Source organism: Ranitomeya imitator, chromosome 1, assembly GCF_032444005.1.
Source record: "Ranitomeya imitator isolate aRanImi1 chromosome 1, aRanImi1.pri, whole genome shotgun sequence".
Classification (NCBI taxonomy): domain Eukaryota; kingdom Metazoa; phylum Chordata; class Amphibia; order Anura; family Dendrobatidae; genus Ranitomeya; species Ranitomeya imitator.
In genome coordinates, this window is record NC_091282.1 from 156,190,629 (window position 1) to 156,213,852 (window position 23,224).

Genomic DNA, 23,224 nt, shown 5'->3' on the forward strand with positions numbered 1-23,224 from the left:
CTATTAACCCTGTGTGACCAACTTTTTTACTATTGGGGCTGCTTATGCAGCCTCAATAGTAAAAACATCTAATGTTAAAAATAATTTAAAAAATAAAAAATCATCATATACTCACATTCTGGCACCTTTCCCACTCCTCGCGACGCTCCAGTGACCGCTCCATGCAAGCGGCAGGTTCCGGTGGCAAGGATGGTATGCGACAAGGACCTGCCATGATGTCACGGTCATGTGACCACGATGTCATCACAGGTCCTGCTAGAAAGACCTGCCATGATGTCACGGTCATGTGACCGCGACGTCATCACAGGTTCTGCGCCCATACCAACCCTGGGACCGGAAGCTGCTGCGTGCACCGCACACAGGGCCAGGAATTCAACGAAGGGTGAGTATATGTTTATTTTAAGTCTGTATACTACATGGCTCTGTGCTGTATACTCCGTCGCTGTGCAATATACTACGTGGGCTGGGCAATATACTACGTGGGCTGGGCAATATTCTATGTGGCTGGGTAATATACTACATGGCTGGGCAATATACTACGTCGCTGGGCAATATACTATGTGGCTGGGCAATATACTACGTGGCTGGGCAATGTACTACATGGCTGGGCAATATACTACGTGGCTGGGCAATATACTACGTGACTGGGCAATATACTACGTCGCTGGGCAATATACTACGTCGCTGGGCAATATACTACGTGGCTGGGCAATATACTACGTCGCTGGGCAATATACTACGTGGCTGGGCAATATACTACGTGACTGGGCAATATACTACGTCGCTGGGCAATATACTACGTCGCTGGGCAATATACTACGTGGCTGGGCAATATACTATGTGACTGGGCAATATACTACGTGACTGGGCAATATACTACGTGGCTGGGCAATATACTACGTAACAGGGCAATATACTACGTGACTGGGCAATATACTACGTGGCTGGGCAATATACTACGTGGCTGGGCAATATACTACGTGGACATGCATATTCTAAAATACCCGATGCGTTAGAATTGGGCCACCATCTAGTATTTAATATAACAACTGTAACTAGAGAAAAATTTGATCTGAAAAGTACTAGCACAGTCTGGCACAATTAGTTTATTAGCACATGTAAGGATAAATGGATAAATATCTATCTATACATACACATACAGTGACATGTAAATGTTAGGGCACCCCTGGTCAAAATTCATATTATTGTGAAGAATTAAGCAAGTTGAACATGAAATTACCTCTAAAAGACCTAAAGTTAGATAAAGATAACACATTTCCTTTGTATCTGTGCAAAGAAAAAAAATCTATATATGTTTTCATCTTTTACATTTTAAAAATTACAAAAAAGAAAATGGGTTGATGCAAAAGTTTGGGCACCCTGCATGGTTAGTACATAGTAGCACCCCCTTTTGAAAATATCACAGTTTGTAAAAGCTTTTTGCAGCCAGCCAACAGTCTGACAATTCTTGTTTGAGGGATTTTCATCCATTCTTACTTCGAAAATGTTTCCAATTCTGTGAGATGAATGGGTCATTTTGCATGCACTACTATTGTGAGATCAAGCCAGATTTTCAATGATGTTTGGATCAGGGGATTGGGATGGCCACAGTAGAACCCTCAGCTTGCACCTTTTGAGATAGTGTATTGTGGATTTTGATATGTGTTTAGGATCATTATCCATTTGTAGAAACCATCATCTGTTCAACTTCAGCTTTTTTACAGATGGTGTTATATTTGCATCAAGAATGTGTTGAAATTTCATTGAACCCATTTTTCCCTCTACCCATGAAATGTTCCCCATGCCATTGACTGCTACACAACCCCAAAGCATGACTGATCCACCCCCATGTTTAATGGTTGGTGAAAAGTTATTTTCCTGAAATTCTATGCTCTTTTTTCTTCACATATACCTTTGTTTACTGTGGCCAATGAGTTTAGCCTCATCGGTCCACAGGACTTGTTTCCAAAATGCATCAGGCTTATTTAGATATTCTTTTCCATACATCTGACACTGGATTTTAGGGTGAGGACGTAGGAGAGATTTTCTTCTGATGACTCTTCCATGAAGGCCATATTTGCCAGAGTTGATTATATATATTTGAAGGGAGTGGCCAACATGGAACAGCTGAGACCATCAAAGCAGGAAAGCTCCAGGAGCTCTCAACTGAACAGATTAAACCCTGCAGTGCTACCAGAAACCTGCACTGTTCAATATGATGGTGAAGTGCTTCTAATTAGTGCAGAAGTATGTGAAATCAGACATCGGTTCTTTTGCCCCCTCTCTGTTGTTGTAATTCCGTGACACCTGTACTCCACTGAAAACTATGAAGACTCAAGCTTTTGAGCTGGAAAATTCTCTCTTTATATGTCTCTGCTTCGGATTTCTCTTGGAACTTTGAACATTGCAACAGACTCCTGGGAGAAGACACTAACTGCATGGCATGAACACTGAACTTTTAAGCTCGGGTTCGCTCATCTCCAATTGCAAGGCAGCCCTGTTACAATGAATTGAACTGAACTGAACTTCCATAGCAGTGCCACACATGTCCACAGATGGGTGGATTGAAGAAAACAGCCATTTTCTTCTAATTCTGTACAACCCTTTAAATTACAAGCCATATAAAACAATCATGAACTAAGTGGCATCTCAAAATGCACAGTATTTTGGTCTTTGCTACAAATGGGCTAAAACCACTGATGCTGACTGTGAATTTGCTGTGCATCAAAGCTACACTACTGAGGTCAGGTGGCCTTAGTGATTAAAGACTCAGATTACCTAGAAACTGGTGCTGGTTCAGGCCACAAGATATTGCATGGAATTGACAGACATCATAACCAGTAAGTACTATGAACAGAGGATGGCTCTAGAAATTTGAGAATTTTTGGCTTCTTCAGCTTGTGCAGTCTTGAGTTTGAAACCTAAAGGAGTGACGAGGCTGAGCTGGAATAAGGTTGTAATAATGGCCCATTCAAAAAACTTAAACCATAATCAGGTTCCTCGCATCATGTTCTCATACGCTTTATGCAGTATTAGCCCTCTGTGTCTGTACTGTTACATATTTAGGCTATTAACTGGTTCATGCAGCTTTACATGAACACCTGGGCCTTACACTATGGCTGGTCCGAATAACTATAGCAATTGTTACCATCCACCTCTCGTGTCTCCCCTTTTCCTCATAGATTGTAAGCTTGCGAGCAGGGCCCTCATTCCTCCTGGTATCTGTTTTGAACTGTGATTATTGTTATGCTGTAATGTCTATTGTCTGTACAAGTCCCCTCTATAATGTAAAGTGCTGCGGAATATGTTGGTGATATACAAATAAAATTATCATCATTAAAATACATTTCTACCTTTTTGTAGTACCTTTTCGGTGCTACGTACAGTATTACCTATATATTACTAGGTTTTGTAAACCCACAGTACAGTAGATTGAGTCCTTTCTTTATAAGCTTGTGGCATTGCATAGAAGATGCATAGAAGATTAGTATGGTAATTCTGATTTTCGGGAATAAAAGCTCTGATCATATTGCCTAATGGGGTGGATATGCCAGTTTTGAACAAAAGTCCTCTGGAGTAAAGTGTGACAAATTTAATAAGAAACGAGTGACTGTCAATAATTTTGGGGCATTTTTGGGGCTATTTGTGTAGTAGAAAATTAGATCTATTTTTTTGCCATAAACTGGCATCGGTTTCAGCTATAATGTAGGCCAATATACATTATTTGTACATTTTAGTAAATTGGTTGTGTGGCGGTTGGCTACGCCCTCTTTTACTAATCCCTGTACATACTTTGAAAAGTGTTGGGGCTGATGAAGAAGAACAAAACCTGGGGTAGACTGATAATAAACTCCTCAATTTATGATTGTATAGGTTATTTGGATCATCCATACTGTATATGTCTTAGGCTTTGTTCACATCTGCACTATGGTTTTCACTAATAACGGTGACCATTATGCAGTGGTGAATCTAGCAGGCAGCGCCCAAAGGTCCCCGTCAGATGCCCGAATGAAGATATAAAGACAGAGTTACTTACCGTATATACTCGAGTATAAGCCGACCCGAGTATAAGCCGACCCCCCTAATTTTGCCACAAAAAACTGGGAAAACTTATTGACTCGAGTATAAGCCTAGGGTAGAAAATGCAGCATTTACCGGTGAATTTCAAAAATAAAAATAGATGCTCCATACCGTTCATTATTGCCCCATAGATGCTCCATATACAACTGTGCTATATAGAATGCTCTGCACCGTTGATTATGGCCCCATAGATGCCCCTTATAATGCTGTGCCATATATGCTCTGCACCTTTGATTATGGCCCCATAGGTGCTCCTTATAATGCTGTGCCCCATATATGCTCTGCACCTTTATGGCCCCATAGGTGCTCCTTATAATGCTGTGCCCCATTTATGCTCTGCACCTTTATGGCCCCATAGGTGCTCCTTATAATGCTGTGCCCCATATATGCTCTGCACCTTTATGGCCCCATAGGTGCTCCTTATAATGCTGTGCCCCTTATATGCTCTGCACCTTTATGGCCCCATAGGTGCTCCTTAGAATGCTGCTGGTGCTGCCATAAAAAAAAAAAAAATCACATACTCACCTCTCTTCTCAGGACGCCGGCGCTTTCAATAATTACCTGCTCCTCGTGCGGCTCCGTCTCCAGCACTGACGCTCAGCAGAGGGCGCGCACTGACTACGTCACAGCGCTCTCTAACCTGAGCGTCACTGCTAGAGGACGCTGCAGACGGAGCCGCACCGGAGCGAGGAGCAGGTAATTATAGCGCTGCGCACCCCTTACCTGCTGCGGCGCGGTCCCTGCAGTCCCTGGCTTCTCCAGCGCTGCAGCTTCTTCCTGTAATTGAGCGGTCACATGGCACCGATCATTTACAGCAATGAATATGCGGCTCCTCCCCTATGGGGGTGGAGCTGCCTATTCATTTCTGTAATGAGCGGTGCCATGTGACCGCTCAGTGCAGGAAGAATCTGCAGCGCCGGAGAAGCCAGGGACTGCAGGGACCGCGCTGGGAGCAGGTAAGTATGATTACACAGCCCCCGCTCCCCCTCCCCTGCTGACACCCGGGTATATGACTCGAGTATAAGCCGAGAGGGGGACTTTCAGCCCAAAAAAATGGGCTGAAAATCTCGGCTTATACTCGAGTATATACGGTATTTTTACTTGGTCCACAAAGTCTACATTTAGAACCTATTCTAATATTCTATTACGGTAATCATTCTTTACTACTCTATTTTGCATGAAATATCTGTATACTATATGAAATACACACATAAATATGTATAAATACTGTAAGTATGTGTCTGATTCTTTTTTCCATTATTAGTTAGCTCATCATCCATATACTGTTCATTAATATCCTAATTATAGGTTTCATAGTCAAGAAGTCAATTTGAAACAAATTAATTCTGGCATCTGCAAGCAGTTTCTGAGATTTGCTAAATGAGCTCAAATAGAGCTATTTTACATTGCAACAGAATTACCAGTTTCATTGGTGAGCCAGTAATGAAAAAGGGGGAAGGTGTCCCATCACGACTGGTCCTCATTATATCAGGCTTGTGCTTTTAAAGTCTGCATGGATCATTAAGATTGTGCAACGTAAATAAATATGAGATCTCAAAAAGAGAGAAATGTCCTATACATAAAATGTAATCTCCATATCTCTCTTTATGTAAATGTAGTTTTATAATGTATGGAACATATTCTGTTCACAAATTATTAAAATATTATTAAGTATAATATTTTATGTAGTATTTATTGACATACAAAATGCTGTGAGTTGTCTTTGTAAAGTGGGATATACTGTTCTATGCTATTCTTTCAGCAATCATGTAGTAAAATAAGGTTAATTTTGTAAAACAATTTTAATCTCAATATTCTGTCACTATAAAGTAATTTGTATGGACATTATGTAGTAGTTGTAGACTCCTCAATGCTGGCATTAAAAAGGTTATCCAGGATTTTAATATGTGCCTAAAAACTATCAGGCAGGTAGATGAACAGCCTGCCATGTCATCAGAGCAGCTCTTCTTCCAGACTGCTCTGTTGATGGGGCATGACTGCTGGCTTCCCACAGTTAGGTAGTGGGGAGCCATCTGTCAATCAGCATTACATCGGCAGTCACGCCCTGTCAACGTGACATCAGCGGAAGCCTCTGAATCGTCGGCAGGAGCAGTCTGTGACCACTCTATGCCAACAGAGATCAGCACTGGGCAAAACAGGCAGGTAGTTAGCACATTGTAGAAAAAATCTGGATAACCCTTAACTCTGTATGACACCTGCACATCATAGGGCATATTCAAGGAGTAGATGCATCCATCAATCCATCATGACTATATGCATATATACTGTATATATATATATATATATATATATATATATATATATATATATATGCACTGCTCAAAAAAATAAAGGGAACACTAAAATCCCTCATCCTAGATATCACTGAATGAAATGTTCCAGTTGTAAATCTTTATTCATTACATAGTGGAATGTGTTGAGAACAATAAAACCTAAAAATTATCAATGTAAATCACAACTAATATCCCACGGAGGTCTGGAGTTGGAATGATGCTCAAAATTAAAGTGGAATATGAAGTTACAAGCTGATCCAACTTCAGTGGAAATGCCTCAAGACAAGGAAATGATGCATAGTAGTGTGTGTGGCCTCCACGTGCCTGTTTGACTTCCCTACAACACCTGGGCATGCTCCTGATGAGGCGGCGGATGGTCTCCTGAGGGATCTCCTCCCATACCTGGACTAAGGCATCTGCCAACTCCTGGACAATCTGTGGTGCAACGTGACGTTGGTGGATGGTACGAGACATGATGTTCCAGATGTGTTCAATCGGATTCAGGTCTGGGGAACGGGCGGGCCAGTCCATAGCTTCTGTAATGTATAAGAATTAGATCTGTCTCTTTAAGAAAGCGAGGGCGGGAGTTGAGAGGAGTTTCAGTTTCAGTTCTGACCTGAGGAGGAAATGTTATGCTGCTGTTATGTTGTGTGCTGGAGGAAATGAGAAGAATAAACTACAGTTAAAGCTTACTCTCTCTTAAATTCCTTACACTGTGTGGACATTACAACTGGCGACGAGGATGGGATAGAATCACCTGCTACTGTGAGTACTGACCCCTGCTTTACTGCTTCACACGCCAGCGCCACTGAGAGACTCCATCATGGCTGAATACTTGCACATGTTCCCACAGTTTGATATGACTGATGGCACTAATCTCTCTCATAACTGGAGAAAATGGTTAAATCGATTTGAGAATTTCCTGGAAGCAATAGATATAAAAGAGGAGAACAGAAAAAAAGCCGTGTTCCTGCATTGTGCGGGCACAGGAGTCTATGACATATATAGCACATTACCAGCAGCGGAGACAGACACGTACAGCAAATGCTCCAAAGCTCTCACTGACTACTTCAACCCTAAACAAAACATCAGATATGAAAGATACAAGTTCAGGATTGCTAAGCAGCTTCCAGAAGAATCCATAGACACCTATGTCACCCGGCTAAAAGAACTAGCACATGGGTGTGCATTTACTGACGTAGATGATGAAACCCTAACTCAAGTAATTGTCACCTGCTCGTCTAATACCATAAGGCGTAAAGCTCTGCAGCAGGATCTCTCTCTGCATGATTTACTCAAGATGGCCCGTGCTATAGAGATAGCAGATCATCAGGCAACTGCAATGGAGAGTGGGGATAATTTACATGTGCATAATCTCAAACATAACAGTGCACAAGGCAAGCAGGCCCCGCAACAGAAGAAATGTTATAGATGTGGACAAGATTTCCCTCACCACATGAACAAATGTCCAGCTATAGGACAAACTTGCAGTAAATGTGGAAAAGGGAACCATTTTGCAGTTGTCTGCAAATCAGCGCCCAACAAGTCTCCTCTGCCAATGACAAAGCCTGCAAATATAAAAATGGTAAATCAGGATATAGAAGAAATGTCTGTGGCTGAGAACTATGTGTTCACGACGTCTGTCACTGGCTCAGTGCAGGCTCCATGTATTACACTCACCATCTGCAACACGGATATCACCTTTACAATAGATACAGGAGCTTCAGTGGATATCATAGACAGCAATACTTATGAACAGTTGAAAACAAAGCCAGTCTTACAGCAAGTGCATACGAAAATCTTTCCATATGGATCTAAAACACCTCTAGTTACAATGGGACAATTTGATGCTGAACTTAGCTATAAAGAAAATAGGCAGAAAACCACTTTTCACACATTACAAGGATCAGGAGGCTGTCTTCTCAGCTATCACACTGCCTTGAAGCTAGGACTCATCCAGATTGTTCATACCATAACCGACCCTGCGGACCTGGATGTACAAGCCATGGTGAACAGTTTTCCCTCCCTATTTAGTGGATTAGGAAAATTAAAGGACTCTCAAGTGCATCTTCATGTGGATGACAGTGTCCGTCCAGTAGCCCAGGCTCGCAGACGTATTCCATTTCACCTGAGAAAGAAGGTAGAAAAGGAACTCCAATTACTCATGGATGATGATGTCATTGAAACTGTTTCTGGTCCCACTCCGTGGGTCTCTCCACTTGTGGTAGTTCCAAAACCAAAGACTCCAGAGCAGGTAAGACTGTGTGTTGACATGCGCCTGCCCAACACTGCTATTCAAAGGGAAAGACACATCTCACCCACAATTGATGACATTATTAATTTATTAAATGGAGCAACTGATTTTTCAAAGCTCGACCTCAATAAGGGCTATCATCAATTAGAATTGAGTCCAGAATCCAGATACTTAACAACATTTTCCACCCATGTGGGTCTCAGAAGATACAAAAGATTGACGTTTGGGGTCTGCTCAGCAGCAGAAATTTTTCAAGATACGATAAGGAGTGTCATTCAACATATTCCAAATGCCTTTAATTACAGTGATGACATACTGGTTTTTGGGAAAACTCAAGCTGAACATAATCATGCTCTATATGCTATCTTTGAATGTCTGCTCTCTGCTGGACTCACTTTAAACAAAGAAAAATGCGAATTTGATAAAATTTCATTGGAGTTCTATGGTCACATTTTCTCGGCGGAAGGAGTACGACCTGATCCCAAGAAAGTGGAATCCATCAGAGCAGCTTCAATTCCACAGGATGCCAGTGAAGTGCGCTCTTTTCTTGGAATGGCAAGTTACTGTGCTAGATATATTCCAAATTTTTCGACAATCAGCACTCCATTAAGGGAACTTACGAAACAAAATTGCGTTTTTCAATGGTCCCAAGACTGTCAGGCCTCTTTTGACACAATCAAAAAGGAACTCTGCTCTACAACCACCATGGCCTATTTTGATCCAGCTCTTCGAACCGAACTGATTGTGGATGCTAGTCCCGTGGGACGGGGTGCAATTTTAGCACAATACAAGGATGACAATCAAAGTCCCCACATCATTTCTTATGCAAGTAAAAGCTTAACAAGCACTGAAAGAAAGTATTCACAACCTGAAAAAGAAAGCTTGGCAGTCGTCTGGGGATGTGAACACTTTCACTTATTTCTCTATGGCGCTCCCTTCACCATTGTCACAGATCATCAAGCTCTCCTTACAATTTTTGGAAATCCCCGAGCTAAAATGCCAGCACGGATTGAACGATGGGGTCTACGTCTACAGGACTATAATTACAAAATTGTTCACAAACCTGGAAAATACAGCAATCCGGCTGATTATCTCTCAAGACATCCCACGAATGATGATTTACCTGTGCATTCCTCCATTGAAGAATACATCCACTTTGTTGCAGCTCACGCCGTGCCAAAAGCACTTTCTGTTGATCAGTTTGTGAATACGACAACAAGTGACAAGACACTCTGTGCCTTAATACAAATTATTCAAAATAGAAGGTGGCATGAAATTCAAAAGAAAAAATTTCCTGAAGATGGGATTGATCTGAAAGAGTTAAAACTATTTTCAAATGTACGTGAGGAATTATCAGTCACTGAAGATCAACTCATCCTTCGTGGTACCAAACTGGTTGTACCTAAGGCCTTGCGCAACCTAGTCATACAGATAGCACACGAAGGTCATCTAGGAATTGTTGGCACAAAAAAGTTACTCAGAGAAAAAGTGTGGTTCCCAAATATGGATAAATTGGTGGAAGAGAAGATTGGACATTGCTCCACTTGTCAATTAATTACTCCATCATCAACTCTAGAGCCATTACAAATGTCTCCGTTACCCACTGCTGTATGGGAGGAAGTGGCAGTCGACATATATGGACCATTACCAAATGGCCAATACATTCTAGTAACAATTGATGAATATTCTAGATACCCTGTCATTTCATTCATCTCTTCAACGTCTGCTAATAGTGTCATACCAGAACTGGACGACATATTCTCTGCATATGGCATTCCAAGAGTGGTCAAAACAGATAATGGACCTCCATTCAATGGACATGTATTTGCACAGTTTTCTGAATACTTGGGGTTCGGCCACAGAAAAATCACACCTTGCTGGCCGCAAGCTAATGGAATCGTAGAACGTTTCATGCGCACCATGGGGAAACGAATCAAGGCAGCTAGCCTGGAGCACACCCCACTGAAACAGTCACTATACAAATTCCTGCGCAATTACCGCAACACGCCACATTCCACCACTAATGCTGCGCCATCTCATCTAATGTTCAGCAGAACTCTTCGTACACGGATCCCTGATGTGACCAGTCATCCCTTACCAAATGACTCTTCAGTGCGATCAACGGATTTCTTTAACAAGCAAGCCATGAAACATTATGCAGACAGAAGGCGACGGGCACAGCCATGTGCCATCAAAAGAGGTGATATGGTTGTTGTGCGTCAAAAATCAACCAACAAAACCTCAGCTGTATATAGTCCTGCAAAATATAATGTTACTGAGAGAAAAGGCAGTATGGTCACGGCTGAGCGAGACGGACACTCCATCACTCGAAATTCCTCACATTTTAAAATCATACCGCAGAACAATGGTAATGAACTCCCACCAGTGGAAGATTTGATACCCGACGGTGGAGAGGACCAACAAGAGGTGACTGATCCATCAGCACTGGACACCCCCAATGAACGCAGACATTACCCTACACGGGAAAGAAGGGCTCCATCGAGACTTATTGAAGAGATATAGTTTAAAAAAAAAGGGGAATAAGACAATACAGACATATGGTTTTTCTTGGACATTTTCGTGTTGTTACATTGTCAATATTTGTTTTAGGTTGTTAATATATGTATATAAAAAAAAAAAAAAAAAAAAGGGATGATGTAATGTATAAGAATTAGATCTGTCTCTTTAAGAAAGCGAGGGCGGGAGTTGAGAGGAGTTTCAGTTTCAGTTCTGACCTGAGGAGGAAATGTTATGCTGCTGTTATGTTGTGTGCTGGAGGAAATGAGAAGAATAAACTACAGTTAAAGCTTACTCTCTCTTAAATTCCTTACACCGTGTGGACATTACAGCTTCAATGCCTTCATCTTGCAGGAACTGCTGACACACTCCAGCCACATGAGGTCTGGCAATGTCCTGCATTCGGAGGAACCCAGGGCCAACCGCACCAGCATATGGTATCACAAGGGGTCTGAGGATCTCATCTTAGTCTAATGGCAGTCAGGCTACCTCTGGTGAGCAGATGGAGGGCTGTGTGGCCCTCCAAAGAAATGCCACTCCACACCATTACTGACCCACTTACAAACCGGTCATGCTGAAGGACGTTGCAAGCAGCAGATCGCTCTCCATGGCATCTCCAGACTCTGTCACGTCTGTCACATGTGCTCAGTGTGAACCTGCTTTCATTTGTGAAGAGCACAGGGTGCCAGTGGCAAATTTGCCAATCCTGGTGTTCTGTGGCAAATGCCAAGCGTCCTGCATGGTGTTGGGCTGTGAGCACAGCCCCCATCTGTGGACGTCGGGCACTCAGACCATCCTCATGGAGTCGGCTTCTAACCGTTTGTGCAGACACATGCACATTTGTGGCCTGCTGGAGGTCATTTTGCAGGGCTGTGGCAGTGCTCCTCCTGTTCCTCCTTGCACAAAGGCTGAGGTAGCGATACTGCTGCTGGGTTGTTGCCCTCCTACGGCCCCCTCCACGTCTCCTGGTGTACTGACCTGTATCCTGGTCGTGTGGCTGATTGGTCGCAACATAGTTCACTCACATTTACTGAACAAGTTCTGTCAGTCACATTGCCACATAGTTCAGTCACGTTTAGTGAACAAGTTCTGTCAGTCACAGTGCCACATAGTTCAGTCACGTTTAGTGAACAAGTTCTGTCAGTCACAGTGCCACGTAGTTCAGTCACGTTTAGTGAACAAGTTCTGTCAGTCACGGTGTGATGTAGTTCACTCACATTTACTGAACGAGTTCTGTCAGTCACAGTGCCACGTAGTTCAGTCATGTTTACTGAACACGTTATGTCACAGTGCGACATAGTTTACTCACGTTTACTGAACACACTCAGTCAGTCAATGTGGTGTACAAAAATATTTTGGGTTGACATTGTTAACAAATATATTATAGTGTCGATGTACTTCTTTCATCCGATTATTTATTTAAATACAGTTAGATATTCATGTAATAGTTTATATATTTTAATGATCTGTTTAATAATTTCGTTCAGTTGTATTAAGTTCTATGAGCAATAAAATTTAATGATAATGTATATATTTTACCCGGAAAATCCTGTGTATTCATTGCATTATTCTTAAATCTTCATAAATAAAATATATATACCGTATATACTCGAGTATAAGCCGACCTGAATATAAGCCGACCCCCTAATTTTGCCACAAAAAACTGGGAAAACTTATTGACTCGAGTATAAGCCTAGGGTAGGAAATGCAGCAGCTACTGGTAAATTTCAAAAATAAAAATAGATGCTCCATACCGTTCATTATGGCCCCATAGATGCTCCATATACAACTGTGCTATATAGAATGCTCTGCACCGTTCATTATGGCCCCATAGATGCTCCATAGAAAGCTGTGCCCCATATATCTATTGCTCTGCATCGTTCATTATGGCCCCATAGATGCTCCTTATAAAGCTGTGCCCCATATATCTATTGCTCTGCACCGTTCATTATGGCCCCATAGATGCTCCTTATAAAGCTGTGCCCCATATATATTGCTCTGCACCGTTCATTATGACCCCATAGATGCTCCATAGAAAGCTGTGCCCCATATATCTATTGCTCTGCACCGTTCATTATGGCCCCATAGATGCTCCTTATAAAGCTGTGCCCCATATATCTATTGCTCTGCACCGTTCATTATGGCCCCATAGATGCTCCATAGAAAGCTGTGCCCCATATATCTATTGCTCTGCACCGTTGATTATGGCCCCATAGATGCTCCTTATAAAGCTGTGCCCCATATATTTATTGCTCTGCACCGTTGATTATGGCCCCATAGATGCTCCATAGAAAGCTGTGCCCCATATATCTATTGCTCTGCACCGTTCATTATGGCCCCATAGATGCTCCTTATAAAGCTGTGCCCCATATATCTATTGCTCTGCACCGTTCATTATGGCCCCATAGATGCTCCATAGAAAGCTGTGCCCCATATATCTATTGCTCTGCACCGTTGATTATGGCCCCATAGATGCTCCTTATAAAGCTGTGCCCCATATATTTATTGCTCTGCACCGTTGATTATGGCCCCATAGATGCTCCTTATAAAGCTGTGCCCCATATATTTATTGCTCTGCACCGTTGATTATGGCCCCATAGATGCTCCTTATAAAGCTGTGCCATATAGAATGTTGCTGGTGCTGCAATAAAAAAAAAAAATCACATACTCACCTCTCTTGCTCAGGACGCCGGCGCTTTCAATAATTACCTGCTCCTCGTGCGGCTCCGTCTCCAGCACTGACGCTCAGCAGAGGGCGCGCACTGACTACGTCACCGCGCCCTCTAACCTGAGCGTCACTGCTAGAAGACGCTGGAGACGGAGCCGCACCGGAGCGAGGAGCAGGTAAATATCGCGCTGCGCTCCCCGTATACTTACCTGCTCCTGGCGCGGTCCCTGCAGTCCCTGCTTCCCCGGCGCTGCAGCTTCTTCCTGTAATTGAGCGGTCACAGTTACCGATCATTTACAGCAATGAATATGCGGCTCCTCCCCTATGGGAGGTGGAGCCGCCTATTCATTTCTGTAATGAGCGGTGCCATGTGACCGCTCAGTACAGGAAGAACCTGCAGCGCCGGGGAAGCCAGGGACTGCAGGGACCGCGCCGCAGCAGGTAAGTATAACTACACAGCCCCCGCTCCCCCTCCCCTGCCGACCCCCGGGTATATGACTCGAGTATAAGCCGAGAGGGGGACTTTCAGCCCAAAAAAATGGGCTGAAAATCTCGGCTTATACTCGAGTATATACGGTATATATAATTATATAGTCATGGTTGAAAGTGCTGGCACCCTTGAAATTGTTCCAGAATATAAATTATTGCAATTACACATGTTTTGCTATAAACATGTTTATTTCCTTTGTGTGTATTTAGAACAACACAAAAAAAAACAGATTAAAAAAAAAGCAAAATGGACATAATTTCTCAAAAAACTCCAAAAATAGGCTGGATAAAATTGTTGGCACCGTCATCTTAATATTTGTCTGCACACTCTTTGGTATAAATAACTGCTGCAATCAATTGCTTCCTATAACCATCAACAAGCTTCTTACATATTTCAACTGGAATTCTGTCCCACTCTTCTTTTGCAAACTGCTCCAGGGTGCCTTCTCCCAACAGAAATTTTAAGATCTCTCCGCAAGTGTTAAAAGGAATTTAGATCGGAACTTATTGCTAGCCACTTTAGAACTCTCCAGTGCTTTGTTGCCATCCATTTCTGGGGCTCCTTGAAGTATGTTTGGGGCCATTGTTCTGCTGGAAGACCCATTAGTTAGGATGCAAACCCAACTTTCTGACACTGGGCACTACTGAAAATCCTATGATAATATTCACATTTCACGATGCTTTGCAGACAGTGAAGGCACCCAGTGCCAAAGGCAGCAAAACAACCCAAAAACATCTTTGAACCTCCACCATATTTGACTGTAGGTACTGTTTTGTTTTCTTTGTAGGCTTCATTCCATTTTCAGTAAACAGTAGAAGGATGTGCTTTACCAAACAGTTCTATATTGGTCTCATCTGTGAAAAAGATGGTTTCCCAGGATTTTGGCTTACTCCCATGTTGTGAATTCTGTGGTCAAGCTCCCTCCTGTGGTCATGAATGGTACTTCAGCTGGTTCTGTCTATGAGCTTCCGCTGGTGGATGTGAGTGGGGCTGCGGCTTCTGAGTTTCCTTCCTCAGGTGACGAGGTTAAGTCGTTAGGTGCTGCTCTATTTAACTCCACCTAGTTCTTTGTTCCTGGCCTCCAGTCAATGTTCCAGTATTGGTCTGGCTCTCTCCTGGATCGTTCTTGTGGCCTGTTTGCCCTGCATAAGCTAAGTTCTGCTTGTGTTACTTTTGTTTGCTATATTTTCTGTCCAGCTTGCTATATTGGTTTTTCTTGCTTGCTGGAAGCTCTGAGACGCAGAGGGAGCACCTCCGTACCGTTAGTCGGTGCGGAGGGTCTTTTTGCCCCTCTGCGTGGTTGTTTGTAGGTTTTTGTGGTGACCGCAAAGCTATCTTTCCTATCCTCGGTCTATTCAGTAAGTCGGGCCTCACTTTGCTAAAATCTATTTCATCTCTGTGTTTGTATTTTCATCTTAACTCACAGTCATTATATGTGGGGGGCTGCCTTTTCCTTTGGGGAATTTCTCTGAGGCAAGGTAGGCTTATTTTTCTATCTTCAGGGCTAGTTAGTTTCTCAGGCTGTGCCGAGTTGCATAGGGAGCGTTAGGCGCAATCCACGGCTACCTCTAGTGTGGTATGATAGGATTAGGGATTGCGGTCAGCAGAGTTCCCACGTCTCAGAGCTCGTCCTATGTTAGTAACTATCAGGTCACTTTGTGTGCTCTTAACCACTAGGTCCATTGTGGTTCTGAATCACCTGTTCATAACAGTACTGGAGGCCCAAAGTACTAATGCTTCTCAATAGAGGGAAAAGAGAAGTTCTGAGACCATTTTTTTTTCTTTGCACTGTGTTTTGTCTTTCTTTTCCCCTTTACATCAGGGTGGTTCAGAACACAGGTGTAGACATGAACATTCAAGGTCTGTCCTCTTTGATGGATAATCTCGCTATAAGTGTTCAGAACATTCAAGATTTAGTGGTTCAGAATCCTATGTTAGAACCAAAAATTCCTATTCCTGAGTTATTTTCTGGAGATAGAGCTAAGTTTCTGAATTTCAAAAATAATTGTAAACTATTTCTGGCTTTGAAACCCCGCTCCTCTGGTGACCCAGTTCAACAAGTAAAGATCATAATTTCTTTATTACATGGCGACCCTCAAGACTGGGCATTTTCCCTTGCGCCAGAAGATCCTGCATTATGTGATATTGATGCGTTTTTTCTGGCGCTCGGGTTGCTTTATGATGAACCTAATTCAGTGGATCAGGCAGAGAAAATCTTGCTGGCTCTGTGTCAGGGTCAGGATGAGGTACAGATATATTGTCAGAAATTTAGGAAGTGGTCTGTGCTCACTCAATGGAATGAATGTGCTCTGGCAGCAATTTTCAGAAAAGGTCTCTCTGAAGCCCTTAAGGATGTCATGGTGAGATTTCCTATGCCTGCTGGTCTGAATGAGTCTATGTCTTTGGCCATTCAGATCGATCGACGCTTACGTGAGCGCAAAACTGTGCACCATTTGGCGGTATTATCTGAGCATAAACCTGAGCCTATGCAATGCAATAGGACTTTGACCAGAGCTGAACGGCAAGAACACAGACGACGGAATGGGCTGTGTTTTTACTGTGGTGATTCCACTCATGCTATCTCCGATTGTCCTAAGCGCACTAAGCGGTTCGCTGGGTCTGCCACCATTGGTACGGTACAGTCGAAATTTCTTTTGTCCGTTACTTTGATCTGCTCTTTGTCATCCTATTCTGTCATGGCATTTGTGGATTCAGGCGCTGCCCTGAATTTGATGGACTTGGAGTATGCTAGGCGCTGTGGGTTTTTCTTGGAGCCCTTGCAGTATCCTATTCCATTGAGAGGAATTGATGCTACGCCTTTGGCCAAGAATAAGCCTCAGTACTGGACCCAGCTGACCATGTGCATGGCTCCTGCGCATCAGGAGGATATTCGCTTTTTGGTGTTGCATAATCTGCATGATGTGGTCGTGTTGGGGTTGCCATGGCTACAAGTCCATAACCCAGTATTGGATTGGAAATCAATGTCTGTGTCCAGCTGGGGTTGTCAGGGGGTACATGGTGATGTTCCATTTCTGTCTATTGCATCACCCACCCCTTCTGAGGTCCCAAAGTTCTTGTCGGATTACCGGGATGTATTTGATGAGCCCAAGTCCAGTGCTCTACCTCCGCATAGGGATTGTGATTGTGCTATCGATTTGATTCCTGGTAGTAAGTTTCCTAAAGGTCGACTGTTTAATTTGTCTGTGCCTGAGCACGCCGCTATGCGGAGTTACGTAAAGGAATCCTTGGAGAAGGGTCATATTCGCCCGTCGTCGTCGCCATTGGGAGCAGGGTTCTTTTTTGTGGCCAAGAAGGATGGTTCGCTGAGACCTTGTATTGATTACCGCCTTCTAAATAAAATCACGGTCAAATTTCAGTACCCCTTGCCGCTGCTGTCTGAGTTGTTTGCTCGGATTAAGGGGGCAAGTTGGTTCACCAAGATAGATCTTCGTGGTGCGTATAATCTTGTGCGCATTAAACAGGGCGATGAATGGAAAACAGCATTTAATACGCCCAAGGGCCATTTTGAGTACCTGGTTATGCCATTTGGGCTTTCTAATGCTCCATCAGTGTTTCAGTCCTTCATGCATGACATCTTCCGAGAGTACCTGGATAAATTCCTGATTGTATACTTGGATGATATTTTGGTCTTCTCGGATGATTGGGAGTCTCACGTGAAGCAGGTCAGAATGGTGTTCCAGGTCCTGCGTGCGAATTCTTTGTTTGTGAAGGGGTCAAAGTGTCTCTTTGGTGTTCAGAAGGTTTCATTTTTGGGTTTCATTTTTTCCCCTTCTACTATCGAGATGGACCCTGTTAAAGTTCAGGCCATTTATGATTGGACTCAGCCGACTTCTCTGAAGAGTCTGCAAAAGTTCCTGGGCTTTGCTAATTTTTATCGTCGCTTCATCAATAATTTTTCTAGTATTGCTAAACCGTTGACTGATTTGACCAAGAAGGGTGTTGATGTGGTCAATTGGTCTTCTGCTGCTGTGGAAGCTTTTCAGGAGTTGAAGCGTCGTTTTTCTTCTGCCCCTGTGTTGTGTCAACCAGATGTTTCGCTCCCGTTCCAGGTCGAGGTTGATGCTTCTGAGATTGGAGCAGGGGCTGTTTTGTCGCAAAGAAGTTCTGATGGCTCGGTGATGAAACCATGCGCCTTCTTTTCCAGGAAGTTTTCGCTTGCTGAGCGTAATTATGATGTTGGCAATCGAGAGTTGCTGGCCATGAAGTGGGCATTCGAGGAGTGGCGTCATTGGCTTGAAGGAGCTAAGCATCGCGTGGTGGTCTTGACTGATCACAAGAACTTGACTTATCTCGAGTCTGCCAAACGGTTGAATCCTAGACAGGCTCGTTGGTCGCTGTTTTTCTCCCGTTTTGACTTTGTGGTTTCGTACCTTCCGGGCTCTAAAAATGTGAAGGCGGATGCCCTGTCTAGGAGTTTTGTGCCCGACTCTCCGGGTTTGTCTGAGCCGGCGGGTATTCTCAAAGAGGGAGTAATTTTGTCTGCCATCTCCCCTGATTTGCGGTGGGTGCTGCAAAAATTTCAGGCTAATAGACCTGACCGTTGCCCAGCGGAGAAACTGTTTGTCCCTGATAAATGGACGAGTAGAGTTATCTCTGAGGTTCATTGTTCGGTGTTGGCTGGTCATCCTGGAATCTTTGGTACCAGAGATTTGGTGGCTAGATCCTTTTGGTGGCCGTCTCTGTCGCGGGATGTGCGTTCGTTTGTGCAGTCCTGTGGGATTTGTGCTCGGGCTAAGCCCTGCTGTTCTCGTGCCAGTGGGTTGCTTTTGCCCTTGCCAGTCCCGAAGAGGCCCTGGACACATATCTCTATGGATTTTATTTCGGATCTCCCCGTCTCTCAAAAAATGTCGGTCATTTGGGTTGTTTGTGATCGCTTCTCGAAGATGGTCCATTTGGTACCCTTGTCTAAATTGCCTTCCTCCTCTGATTTGGTGCCATTGTTCTTCCAGCATGTGGTTCGTTTACATGGCATTCCGGAGAACATCGTTTCTGACAGAGGTTCCCAGTTTGTTTCGAGGTTTTGGCGAGCCTTTTGTGCTAGGATGGGCATTGATTTGTCTTTTTCCTCGGCTTTCCATCCTCAGACAAATGGCCAGACTGAACGAACCAATCAGACCTTGGAAACATCTGAGATGTTTTGTTTCTGCCGATCAGGATGATTGGGTGTCCTTTTTGCCTTTGGCTGAGTTCGCCCTTAATAATCGGGCCAGCTCGGCTACTTTGGTTTCGCCGTTTTTCTGCAATTCTGGTTTCCATCCTCGTTTCTCTTCAGGGCAGGTTGAGTCTTCGGACTGTCCTGGTGTGGATACTGTGGTGGATAGGTTGCAGCAGATTTGGACTCATGTGGTGGACAATTTGACATTGTGTCAGGAGAAGGCTCAACGTTTCGCTAACCGCAGGCGCTGTGTGGGTCCCCGACTTTGTGTTGGGGATTTGGTTTGGTTGTCATCTCGTTATATTCCTATGAAAGTTTCCTCTCCTAAGTTTAAGCCTCGTTTCATTGGTCCATACAGGATTTCTGAGGTTGTTAATCCTGTGTCTTTTCGTTTGACCCTTCCAGCTTCTTTTTCCATCCATAACGTATTCCATAGGTCATTGTTGCGGAGATACGTGGTACCTGTGGTTCCATCCGTTGATCCTCCTGCCCCGGTTTTGGTTGAGGGGGAGTTGGAGTATATAGTGGAGAAGATTTTGGATTCTCGTATTTCGAGACGGAAACTTCAGTACCTGGTTAAGTGGAAGGGTTATGGTCAGGAAGATAATTCCTGGGTCTTTGCCTCTGATGTTCATGCTGCCGATCTGGTTCGTGCCTTTCATTTGGCTCATCCTGGTCGGCCTGGGGGCTCTGGTGAGGGTTCGGTGACCCCTCCTCAAGGGGGGGTACTGTTGTGAATTCTGTGGTCAAGCTCCCTCCTGTGGTCATGAATGGTACTTCGGCTGGTTCTGTCTATGAGCTTCCGCTGGTGGATGTGAGTGGGGCTGTGGCTTCTGAGTTTCCTTCCTCAGGTGACGAGGTTAAGTCGTTAGGTGCTGCTCTATTTAACTCCACCTAGTTCTTTGTTCCTGGCCTCCAGTCAATGTTCCAGTATTGGTCTGTCTCTGTCCTGGATCGTTCTTGTGGCCTGTCTGCCCTGCATAAGCTAAGTTCTGCTTGTGTTACTTTTGTTTGCTATATTTTCTGTCCAGCTTGCTATATTGGTTTTTCTTGCTTGCTGGAAGCTCTGAGACGCAGAGGGAGCACCTCCGTACCGTTAGTCGGTGCGGAGGGTCTTTTTGCCCCTCTGCGTGGTTGTTTGTAGGTTTTTGTGGTGACCGCAAAGCTATCTTTCCTATCCTCGGTCTATTCAGTAAGTCGGGCCTCACTTTGCTAAAATCTATGTCATCTCTGTGTTTGTATTTTCATCTTAACTCACAGTCATTATATGTGGGGGGCTGCCTTTTCCTTTGGGGAATTTCTCTGAGGCAAGGTAGGCTTATTTTTCTATCTTCAGGGCTAGTTAGTTTCTCAGGCTGTGCCGAGTTGCATAGGGAGCGTTAGGCGCAATCCACGGCTACCTCTAGTGTGGTATGATAGGATTAGGGATTGCGGTCAGCAGAGTTCCCACGTCTCAGAGCTCGTCCTATGTTAGTAACTATCAGGTCACTTTGTGTGCTCTTAACCACTAGGTCCATTGTGGTTCTGAATCACCTGTTCATAACACTCCCATACATTCTGGCAAACTGCAGTTTAGCTTTTTTATGTCTCTTTGTCAGCAGTGGGGTCCTCCTGGGTCTACTGCCATAGTGTTTCATTCCATTCAAATGTTGACAGATAATTTACGTTGTTACTAATGCACTCTGAACCTGCAGGACAGCTTGAATTTCTTTGAAACTTGATTATGGCTGCTTATCCACCATCTGGACTATGCAACCTTTCATCAATTTTTCTCTGCCGTCCATGTTCAGGAAGATTAGCTACAGTTTCATGGGTTGATATTGTTGTATTGTTGTACTCCGTGGACAAAGGAACATCAAGATCTCTGGAGTTGGACTTTTAACCTTGAGAACTTGAAACCTTGAGAATGTTGATGTTTTTCAACAATTTTGGTTCTCAAGTCCTCAGACAGTTCTTTTCTCCTATTTTTGTTTTCCATACTTAGTGTGGCACACACAGACACACAATGCAAAGATTGAGTCAACTTCTACCCTTTTTATCTGGTTTCAGGTGTGATTTTCATATTGCCCACACCTGTTACTTACCACAGGTGAATTTGAACAAGCATCATATGCTTGAAACAAAGTTTCAAAGTTTTTTTTAACCAAAATTTTTGAAAGGTGCCAACAATTTGGCTCATTGTTGGGGTTTTGTGTTAAACTATGTCCAATTTGCCTTTTTTCCCTCTGTTTTTTTGTGTTGTTCCAATACAAAAAAAATAAAAATGTATATTGACCTTTATTGGTATCCAATTTTCTTTGCACACCCATAGATTTGAATAGATGAGAATGAATAGTGCATGCTGAATTTTTTCTCATGGGAACATTTAGTCTGTGACAAAAAAAACAGCCCTACTGAATATCAATTACAAAATGGGCGTACAGCCAATATATGACCATAGGGTGCTCCATCATGTATCGTAAACAACACAGAAAAGAAAAAGAAATACAATATCGATGCGCACACCTAAAATCTGACAAATTTTATTAATGTATAATCCATAAAAACTATAAAATGTAAGTACAGAAACCTGAAACGCATCTAAATAGGTGCAAAAAATGGGCCAATTTCTCATGGTCAGAATTGCATAAACTGTGCAATTAGTAAAATAGGTGTATTTGTCAATTTTTTTTTATTATTGTAGTTAATACTGTGAGAGACTGAACTTCATGATCACTTTATTATTATTATTATTATTATTATTATTATTCATTTTTATAGCGCCTTTTATTCCATGGTGCTTTACATGTGAACGGGGCAAATATAGACAAGTACAATAAACATGAGTAAAACAAGGCACACACAAGTACAGGAGGAGAGAGGACCCTGCCAGCGAGGGCTCACAATCTACAGGGGATGGTGAGGAAACACTAGGTGAGGGTAGAGCTGGTCATGTGGCGGTTCAGTAGACTGGGGATCACTGCAGGTTGTAGGCTTGTCGAAAGAGGTGGGTCTTCAGGTTCCTTTTGAAGGTTTCCGTGGTAGGTGAGAGCCTGATGTGTTGGGGTAGAGAGTTCCAGAGTATTAGAGAAGCACGGGAGAAGTCTTGGATGAGGTTGTGGGAGGAAGAGATGAGAAAAGAGTAGAGAAGGATATCATGAGATGATCAAAGGTTGCGTGTAGGTAGGTAACGGGAGACCAAGTCACAGATGTATGGAGGTGACAGGTTGCGGATGGCTTTGTATGTCATTGTTAGTGTTTTGAACTGTAGCCTCTGGGCAATAGGAAGCCAGTGAAGGGCCTGGCAGAAAGGAGAGGCTGGGGAGTAACGGGGAGACAGGTGGATTAGTCGGGCAGCAGAGTTTAGGATGGATTGGAGTGGTGCCAGAGTGCTAGAGGGGAGGCCAGAGAGTAGGAAGTTGCAGTAGTCGAGGCGGGAGATGATAAGGGCATGTACTAGTGTTTTTGTGGTTTCATGGTCAAGGAATGCACGGATCCGGGAAATGTTTTTGAGTTGGAATCGGCAAGAGGAGGCAAGGGCTTGGATATGTGGCTTGAAAGAGAGGGTAGAGTCAAGGATCACCCCGAGGCACTGAGCGTGCGGGACCGAGGAAAGTGAGCAGCCATTGACATTGATGGATAGGTCAGGTGGAGGAGTATTGTGAGGTGGGGGAAAGATGATGAATTCTGTTTTGTCCATGTTCAGTTTTAGAAAATGAGCAGAAAAAAAGGATGAAATAGCAGACAGACATTGTGGGATTTTGGT

The 23,224-nt window shown here is 43.5% G+C and overlaps 1 protein-coding gene across 3 annotated transcripts in view; it reads right to left on the reverse strand.

The window, feature by feature from the left end:
• MCTP1 (multiple C2 and transmembrane domain containing 1) overlaps positions 1-23,224 on the reverse strand; it is a 1,531,547-nt gene that overhangs the window by 210,357 nt on the left and 1,297,966 nt on the right. The window lies entirely within an intron of this gene.